Source organism: Theropithecus gelada, chromosome 15 (assembly GCF_003255815.1).
Source record: "Theropithecus gelada isolate Dixy chromosome 15, Tgel_1.0, whole genome shotgun sequence".
NCBI lineage: Eukaryota > Metazoa > Chordata > Mammalia > Primates > Cercopithecidae > Theropithecus > Theropithecus gelada.
In genome coordinates, this window is record NC_037683.1 from 70,293,295 (window position 1) to 70,302,446 (window position 9,152).

The 9,152-nt window shown below is 32.9% G+C and overlaps 1 pseudogene across 1 annotated transcript; it reads right to left on the minus strand.

Moving 5' to 3' along the window:
• Nucleotides 1-7,073: 7,073 nt before the first annotated feature.
• Nucleotides 7,074-7,608, minus strand: LOC112608107 (annotated as a pseudogene). The gene has a single exon (XR_003115943.1). The product of XR_003115943.1 is annotated as a ubiquitin-40S ribosomal protein S27a pseudogene (transcript).
• Between the last annotated feature and the right edge of the window lie 1,544 nt (nt 7,609-9,152).

Sequence of the window (9,152 nt, forward strand, 5' to 3'; positions counted from 1 at the left end):
TTCTCAAAACTGTGTTTAGCCTACGCAGGGTTTTCTGGATCTGTTTGATAATCATTTTGCCAGTCATTAGCTGTATCAACTTATTTTTTTTTTTTTTTTTGGATTGTGAAATCTTTCCTTTGTATGGAAAAATACATATTCTAGACTGCCTTGGATTTAGAGTTTCAGATGTGGTACAGATTGCACCAATAAGAAGAATATATAAGGAATTTGGAACATAGAAATAAAGCAGCATGAGAAGGAGACCAATCATTTGATGGTTGACCATTCCGCTAGCTAGTATGGTCCAAAAGACCTTAGATTTTCTTGTTGCTGCTATATCAGAGATACTTCGGTAAAACCTCCTAGCTTCATAAAAGGTATGGGAAAAATGCAGAACACCCATTTCATAGTTTAGATCATGGTGAAAGAGGGACAATACTAGAACCAATACTGCATAGCAGTTGATTAAACACTGTCTTGATATATAAAGGCAGAAAACTGTGATATCTGCTGTGACTCTGAGAGTTTTTCCTAAAAGCTCAGCCAAGCTTCCATTTTTTAGTTTTTCAACAAATCTATATTTCTATAAATCAACCATTTTTAAAAAATACATTGCAATTTATAATTCACATACAAATAGCTGGCATAATTCTGTTTTCTGCAGCTGAATCCCTCAGATACTATTTGTCCTCCCTGAAATATGCTATGTCTTGCACTTAAACCAGTTGAGCCATCAGCATATTTTGAAAAATAAATATGGCCAACGTCTTAATTCATGTATAGCTATCTTTATATTTTGCACCTCTTGACAAATTTAGATAAACATATATTTCTAAAAATTTGCCATACATTAGGGCATTTTGGAGTCTGTTAAGTATATTAGTGGTGCTAATTCTGAGTAACTGTGATCAAATTATACACTGTTAGTGTTGCCCCTTGTTTTGCTCTCGTTTAAGTGTTTTTGAGATATACCTGAAAATTTTCTATTCTATTAGTCAGTTCTAAGGTTTTGGCTACTTTCAAATGTATCGATTTTGCTTTAACTTTTCTTTAATTATATTATTGCTCCAGATTCAATATTTTAATGGTTAATTCATGAAATTTTATGAGCTCTTTTGAAATGAATGTAATGATATTAGTTATGTATGTAAAAATGTGTATTTAAATATGTCTGTGTGAATATATATATATATATATATATATATATGTGTGTGTGGGTGTTTTTCATTTTATTCCTTCGTCAATGACTGAAAACATTGTGCAGACAACCCATCATTATTTTCTGGCTGTCAATTTATTTTAATTGTTTATACTGTATACATTTTACATATCATTTTAGTGCATACGTATACACAAAAGATATAGCTTTGCTGTTAATTTAATTTACCAATATAAATATTTTTCTCTTAAGTTTTCTTCTTTTCTGCATTTCTGTGTCTCTGTTTATGTGTATATGAGTAATATATAATATATATTCTTATTTGAGTCCATAGGAAAAAATGAGATAATTTAAAATCACTAAGTAGGCCTGTTGTAATAAGTGTAAAATAGAAAAAGAAATCCAATTTATAACAATTTATCAAACCTTAAAATCTTTTTTTAAAGGCTTTATTCCTATATTCGTTCTTTATGCCCTGTGTTTTATTGTTTCTTAGAATCAAGAAAGGCTTACTACTTCGTTTTTACAATCTTCATGATTAATTTTTTTTTTTTTTTTTTTTTTTTTTTTTTGTGACAGAGTCTCGCTCTGTCGCCCAGGCTGGAATGCAGAGGTGCAATCTCGGCCCACTGCAAGCTCCACCTCCGGATTCAAGCAATTCTTCTGCCTCAGCCTCCCAAGTAGCTGGGATTGCAGACATGTGCCACCACACCTAGCTAATTTTGTATTTTTAGTAGACACAGGGTTTCTCCATGTTGGTTAGGCTGGTCTGGAACTCCTGACCTCAGGTGATCTGCCCGCCTCGGCCTCCCAAAGTGCTGGGATTACAGGCGTGAGCCACAGTGCCTGGTGAAAAAAAAATTTAATATCTTAATCTTCATTAGTATAATTGTCAGCATTTAAAAAATGGTATATTTTTAGTCTTGCTGTTAAAAAGAATGATTATATACTTTTTATTTACTTGTACCAGTCCTGATTGCCTGAGTAAATTATCTAATGTTTATATATAGTTTAGATTTTTAAACAATATTTTAATATTTTAATAGCGTGCACTTTTTTCTTTAAAATAATTTTTTAAAGAATTATTAAATTCTTTAAACACGTACAATAATTAAAATAATTTTTTAAAATTATTTAAAAAATAATTTAATTATTTAATTATTTAAAAAACACCTAAATAATTAAAACACGTACAATAATAATTTTATTATTTTACCAGGCTTGTTGAGAGTCACTATTTGCATTTTATTTTGCTCTTTTTAAGTTCTAATTTATATGTGTACTTATAATAATCAATTTTATCCATCCTTATAATAGAGTAAAAAAGTTGATATTCAATGATGATGAAAGATGACTTAGTTAATGATACACTTTCATAAACATGACTATTTTTCTGAAAGCTGTGCTTTATTCCTTCATAGAAGTAGTTGTGGTAACATATCTATAGTACTTTATTTTCTTTAACAGGCTCAAAAATATTGCCCACGTTAAAATTAAAATCTCTTTCCATCGTGCATCACATTTTTGCTCATTCTTCTAGTTAAAGGGATCTGCTTATAGGGTTTGAATTTATTCTTCTTTATTCTATTGCATCTACAATTTTAAATGCAATTATTTAAAAATTTTACTCACTGTTTTTGCTCAAATATTGAAATGCAATTTACTTTTGATATTGATATCACACCTTCACATTTCTAGAAACAATTAACTCCAATGTCTTATGAATATCTCATATATATATATCATATATATATGTCATCTGTAGGTAATAATAATGAAACAAATTAATAAAATAGAACTATAAAATTCTTGTTTTCATTTTTTCTTGTAAGAGGCCTGGAAGTCATAACTCCCATCCTTACAATAAGAAAAGAGATGAACCAACTGAAAATGAACAACTCTTCTTAGATCCATCAGCATGTGAGGTCAACAGCAAATTGCTGCTCCTTACGTTGGAAAGATGGGTGACCCAAAGAATCACAACTTGCTGGAGCAGAAGCCTAGGAGCAATATTCTCCTCTGAAACTAGTACCAGAGTAGAAAAGCTTAACATGTAGTTCATGCATTTCTAGAGGCTCCATATGAACAAGCTTGACAGTTAAGACTCCCGAGAGGCACAGTCTTGGAGAGAGGGCATACTTTCATGAGTTTTATCTCCAGTAGCCCCATAAAGATTTTATGGTGTCATTCAGAGGAAAATCCTCTAGTACTCCTTACTGAGTTGGGGGGAAATAAACTGACTACCAGGGAAGCAATTTTACCTGAACCTAATTTACCTTGGGTTTTAGCAGAAGTTAATTAACCTGGTGAAAGAGAAATACTCAACCCTAGCCACCTCCAGCATTCACATGGGGGAAGGGAAGTATCAAATTCCAATATTCTTCTGCTTTTCTTATCTAGCTTCGAAGAGGGAGGAGGGAGTAGAAACAGAGAAGCAATTATGAAGGTCAAAACCCAGGGGCACAGACTCACCAAAAGACTGAAGCATAATCACAGAAATATAGAACACTTCCTCTTTCCCAGAATCTTACCACAACATAAATTGGGCTCCTGTATCATAACAGGAATATCATAATAGGAGAATACAACTGTCAGAAATGTATTTCTCAGACCTTACTTAAGAATAAATCTCTAGGGAAACCCAAGGCCAATAGGGGAGACAAAAACAGGAAAAATGAAGCTTCAGACACTTAAAGTTATAGCAAACAATAAACATAGACTAACTCCTTGTTAAATAACCATAAAATGTCATAGTACAGTTCTATTTACTGTCATTCCTCTTACTCAGTGTATTATGTCCAGCTTTCAACAAAAATTGACAAGACATACAAACAAGCAAATAAATAAAAACCTCAACATAGTTTGAAGAGACTTAAGCATAAGAACCAGACTCAGATATGGGAGAGGTTGTGGAATCACATTAGGAGTTATAATAGCTGTAATTAATATTCTAAATGTGCTAAAATAAAAATTGGACAACTAAAAGAACAGTCAGGTTACATAAACACAGAGACAAAAATTCTAAGAAAGAATCAAAAGGAAATGCTAGAAACCAAAAGCACTAGAATGGAAATTTAAAAATTCCTTTGATGTGCTCATCTGTGGACTTGACATGACTGAGGAATGAATCAGTGAACTTAGAGAAATATCAGTAGAAACTTCCAAAAGTAAAATGCAAACAGGAAAAAAAGTGAAAAAGACACATCAGGATATCCAAGGACAGAGGACAGTTACAAAATGTGTAACATACACATAATGGAAATACTAGAATTTGAAGAAAGAAAGGAAGAATCAGAGATATATTTGAAATACTAAAGACTGAGATTTTCCAAAATTAATGACAAAACAAAATCAAGCAAACAAAACACAGATCCAGAAATTCAGAGAGTACGAAGCATGATAAATGTCATGTTATTCCAGGCATACGAGGCTGGTTTAACATTGGAAAATCGATTAATATAATCTGTTTCATCAATTTAAAAAATCACATGAACATTTCAATAAATGAAGAAAAATCATTTCATAAAAATAATATTCACTTACGATAAAAGCTCTTAGCAAACCAGAAATAGAGAGGAACTTCCTCAAATTAGAAAAATCTGCACAAAAACATAGAGATAACGTATTTATGATGAAAAACTATTTTCCTCTAAGATCAAGAACAGAGCAAGGATATCATGTTCTTGCCACCGATTTTCAACATCACACTATCTAAAGCAAAAAGACAAGGAAATAAAAAGTATACAAATTGGGAAAGAATAAATAAAATAGTTTTTGTACATAGATGACAGGATTGTTTATGTATAAAATCCAAAAGAATCTTCAACAACAACAGAAACCTCTTGGGACTGATAAACAATTATAGCAAGTTTTCAAAATATAAATATTATTAAAAAATCAATTCTTTTTCCATATAGCAGCAATAGGCAATTGGAATTTGAAATTAAAAAGCAGAATACCATTTACATTAGGACCCTCACAATGAAATACTTAGGTATAAATCTACTAAAATATGTTATCATATCTATATGAGGATAACTACAAAACTCTGAAGAAAGAAATCAAATAGGATCTAAATAAAAAATGAGGAGATAACCTGTCTTGAAGGATAGAAGACTCAATATTGTTAAAATGTCTGTTTTTCCTAACTTGACATATATAAATTCCTTGCCATCTCAACCAAAATCCCAGTAAGTTATATGGTAGATATCAGCAAACTGATTTTGAAGTTTACAATAAAAGTCAAAAACTAGTAAAAATGTCTTTGAAGGAGAAAAACAAAATCAGAGGACTCATACTGCTCAATTGTGATACTTACCATAAAGTTACAGTAATTGATACTGTCATATTGATGAAAGGATAGACAAACAGAACAGAAAATTTGTAAAACAACCCCACACAAACATAGTCAGATACTCTAACAAAGAGCAATGGCAATTCAACTGTCAAAGGATAGACTTTTTAACAGAAGGTGCTAAAATAACCAGACATCCACATATTTAAAAAAAAAAAAAATCTAGATAAACATCATATGTTTTTTGCAAAAAGAACATAAAATTAATAATAGAACTAAATGTTAAATTTTAAACTGTAACACCTGGAAGATATTAGAGCATAGGAGAAGATCTAGATAACCTTGGTTTTGGTAACAACCTTTTTAGATGCAAAGCAAAAAGCATGATCCATAATAAATATTGATGTTTGACTTTATTAAAATTAAAAACTTCTGCCCTGCAAAAGACACTGTTAAGAGAATGACAGACAAGCCACTGACCAGGAGAAAATAGAAAATATTGTAAAATGCATATCTGGTAAAAGACCGAAATGAAAAATACATAGAAAACTCTTAAAACTCAACAATAAAAAACAAAAGCAAACCAATTAAGAAATGGTTAAAAAATGAGATGCTTCATCAAAAACATACAATGGCAAATAAGCATATGAAAATATGTTTATCTGCGTATGTCATTAGTGAATTAAAAATTAAAACAGCAGTAACGGAGCACTACACACCAATTAGAATGGCCAAAATCCAAAACATTGACACCAAACACTGAAGAGGATGGAGCAATAAGAACTCATATTAATTGCTGCTGGGAATGCAAAACGGTGCTGCAACTTTGGAAGAAGGTTCGGCAGTTTTTTACAAAACTAAACATACTTGTACCAGCAGACTCATTCCTTCTTATTTATCCAAATTTATTGAAAATATGTCCAAACAAAAACATACACAATTGTATATAGCAGCTTTATTCATAATGACTAAAACTTGGAAGCAACCAAGATATCTCTAATTATGTAAATGGATAAATAAACTGTGGTGTAATCATACAATGGAATATTATTTAGAGCTGGAAAAATATGAGTTAGGATGTGGAAAAATCTTAAAAACCTACTGATAAGTGAAAGAAGCCAATCTGAAAAGGCTCTATATATGGTTTAAAATACGACATTCCAAAAAAGGCAAAACCATGGAGACAGTACCCAGGACTTACAGTGGAGTGGTGATGAGAGGAAAAAAAGCGGATGAAAAAAGAGATGAAGAATTATTCTGTGTGATGCTGTAATGGTGAATACATACCATTACATATCTGTCAAAACCCATAGAACGTGCAAAACCAAGAGTGAGCCCTAATGAGCACTATGAACTTTAGTGGATAATGTGTTAATGTTGGTTCACTGGTTATAACAAATGTACCATAATGATATGACATGTTGGTGTCGGGGAAGACTGCATGTTGTGGATGTTTGGTGAGAGTATAGGGGAGGATTTGGGAACTCTATATACTTTCTTTTCTGTTTTGCTGTGAACCTAAAACTGCTCTAAAGAATAAAGTCTATCAGTTAAAAAATACAATTATATCATGTTTTATATTAACCTTCACACATTAGCAATTGTGTGGAATTGTAGTTTTTCTTTTCTTTTTTTTGGTTTTTGTTAGTTCATGTATTTTATTAACTCATACAGTTACTTGTCTTCTGGCTTGTTGAAGCAATAAGTCAGACAAAATTTGCCACAATAATGTCTGTCAAAGTAGCTTGCCATAAACACCCCAGCGCCACATTCATCAGACGGGCACTCTCGATGAAGGCGACTAATTTTGCCATTTTCATCCACCTTATAATATTTCAGGACAGCCAGCTTAACCTTCTTTCTCTTGTGCTTATTCTTCTTGGGAGTGGTGTAAGACTTCTTCCTTTTCTTAGCACCACCACGAAGTCTCAACACGAGATGAAGAGTAGACTCCTTTTGAATATTGTAGTCAGACAAAGTATGTCCATCTTCCAGTTGCTTGCCAGCAAAGATCAGTCTTTGCTGATCAGGAGGAATTCCTTCCTTATCCTGATCTCAGCCTTTACATTTTATATCTTATCCGAGGGTTCAGCCTCGAGGGTGATGGTCTTCCCCGTAAGGGTTTTCATGAAAATCTGCATTTTGGTGGCGGCTCCACCGCAGATGGCGGATCGAAAAGCGAATTGCAGCTTTTCTTCAAAGAAAATTGGTATTTTAAAATTTTGAAATTGCTTTTTCAATTGACCTCCAGAAAATATATATAAACCAATGTAGAAAACAGTTAATTGGCTTTCTGAAGTCTTAGTCACATTGAATATTATCATTATTGTTTGATTCTTGCAAAGTAGATAGGTGAAAACACTGTTGTTTTATTTTAATATATTGTTTGAGTCTTGCTCTGTTGCCCAGGCTGGAGTGCAGTGGAGCTATCTCGGCTCACTGTAAACTCCACCTCCCAGGTTTAAGCGATTCTCCTGTCTCAGCCTCCCGAGTAGCTGGGATTATCGGTGCCCACCACCATGCTTGGCTAATTTTTGTATTTTTAGTACAGACGGGATTTCACCATGTTGGCCAGGCTGGTCTCGAACTTCTGACCTCAGGTATTCCACCTGCCTCGGCCTCCCAAAGTCTTGGGATTACAGGTGTGAGCTATCGGGCCTGGCCTATTTTAATATTTTTATTAAAACTTTATTTTTCTATTTCCTCTTTCATTTGTTTTTTTGAGGAATATTGTTCATTCATTTTCTACTCCACTTATTATAAATTAATTTTTTTCATAAAATTGTTTGAACTCCTTGTGCATGTAGAATGTTAACATTTTTGTTTTTGTGGAGTGGTTTTCATAATGTTTTATTTATTTTGCAAAATTCATAAATATTTTGACTGATGATTTTGTCCACAACTTTTATCCATATGCAATTGATCCATGTGTATGTTCATGTATTCAAAACTGTTTCTTCAGTGACTACTGTATTATAGGTACTGGAAATATGTAAGTAAAAAAGGAAAGGTGCAAAATAATCCACGTCATGGATTTTAGCTTTTAAATTAGGGAGGCAAATATTATGTGACACAAATAAAATATATGGTATTTTGAAATGCTATCTAATAAAGGGTTGGGGGAATCAGCACACATGGTGTAGACTAGAATTCACAGACTAAGGGTTAGCAGTGAACTAAAAAATAGATTTCTAAAGACTCTTGTGCTACAGAATGGTGTGCAGGGGCCAGGCTTGCAATTATACAGTTTGGATTATTTCCAAAAGAGTGCCCTTCATTACTGTTCCGCATTTTGTAAGGACTCTAGGAGACAGGTAGAATCCAAACATATGGCTTCTAGATTTTATCATCATTAAGATGCTTTGCCAGAGAGGTCAAACAACTTTTGGCTGAAATAATCAGATGCCCACGGGAGTTGCATATCTGTACTGATAACCTAGAGAACTTCATGGAATTGAGGCTAGAAGTAAAGGAGTGGGAGTGGTATGAGGGGACTATGGTCCCTTTAGTGTCTGCCATATGTTGTTAGGCAACCAGAGAGCACTGCTGCAGCCATTCAGTGGAAAGTAGGAAAAGGAGATAGAAGATATCTGAAGGCTGCAAAAGGTTGCTATTTTGAAAAGGGTACTCAGGGAAGCTTCATTTAAATGTTAAAGTTTAAGTAAAAATTTAAAGTAGGTGAAGGAATAAGTCATGTGGTTATTTGGTAAAGATAAT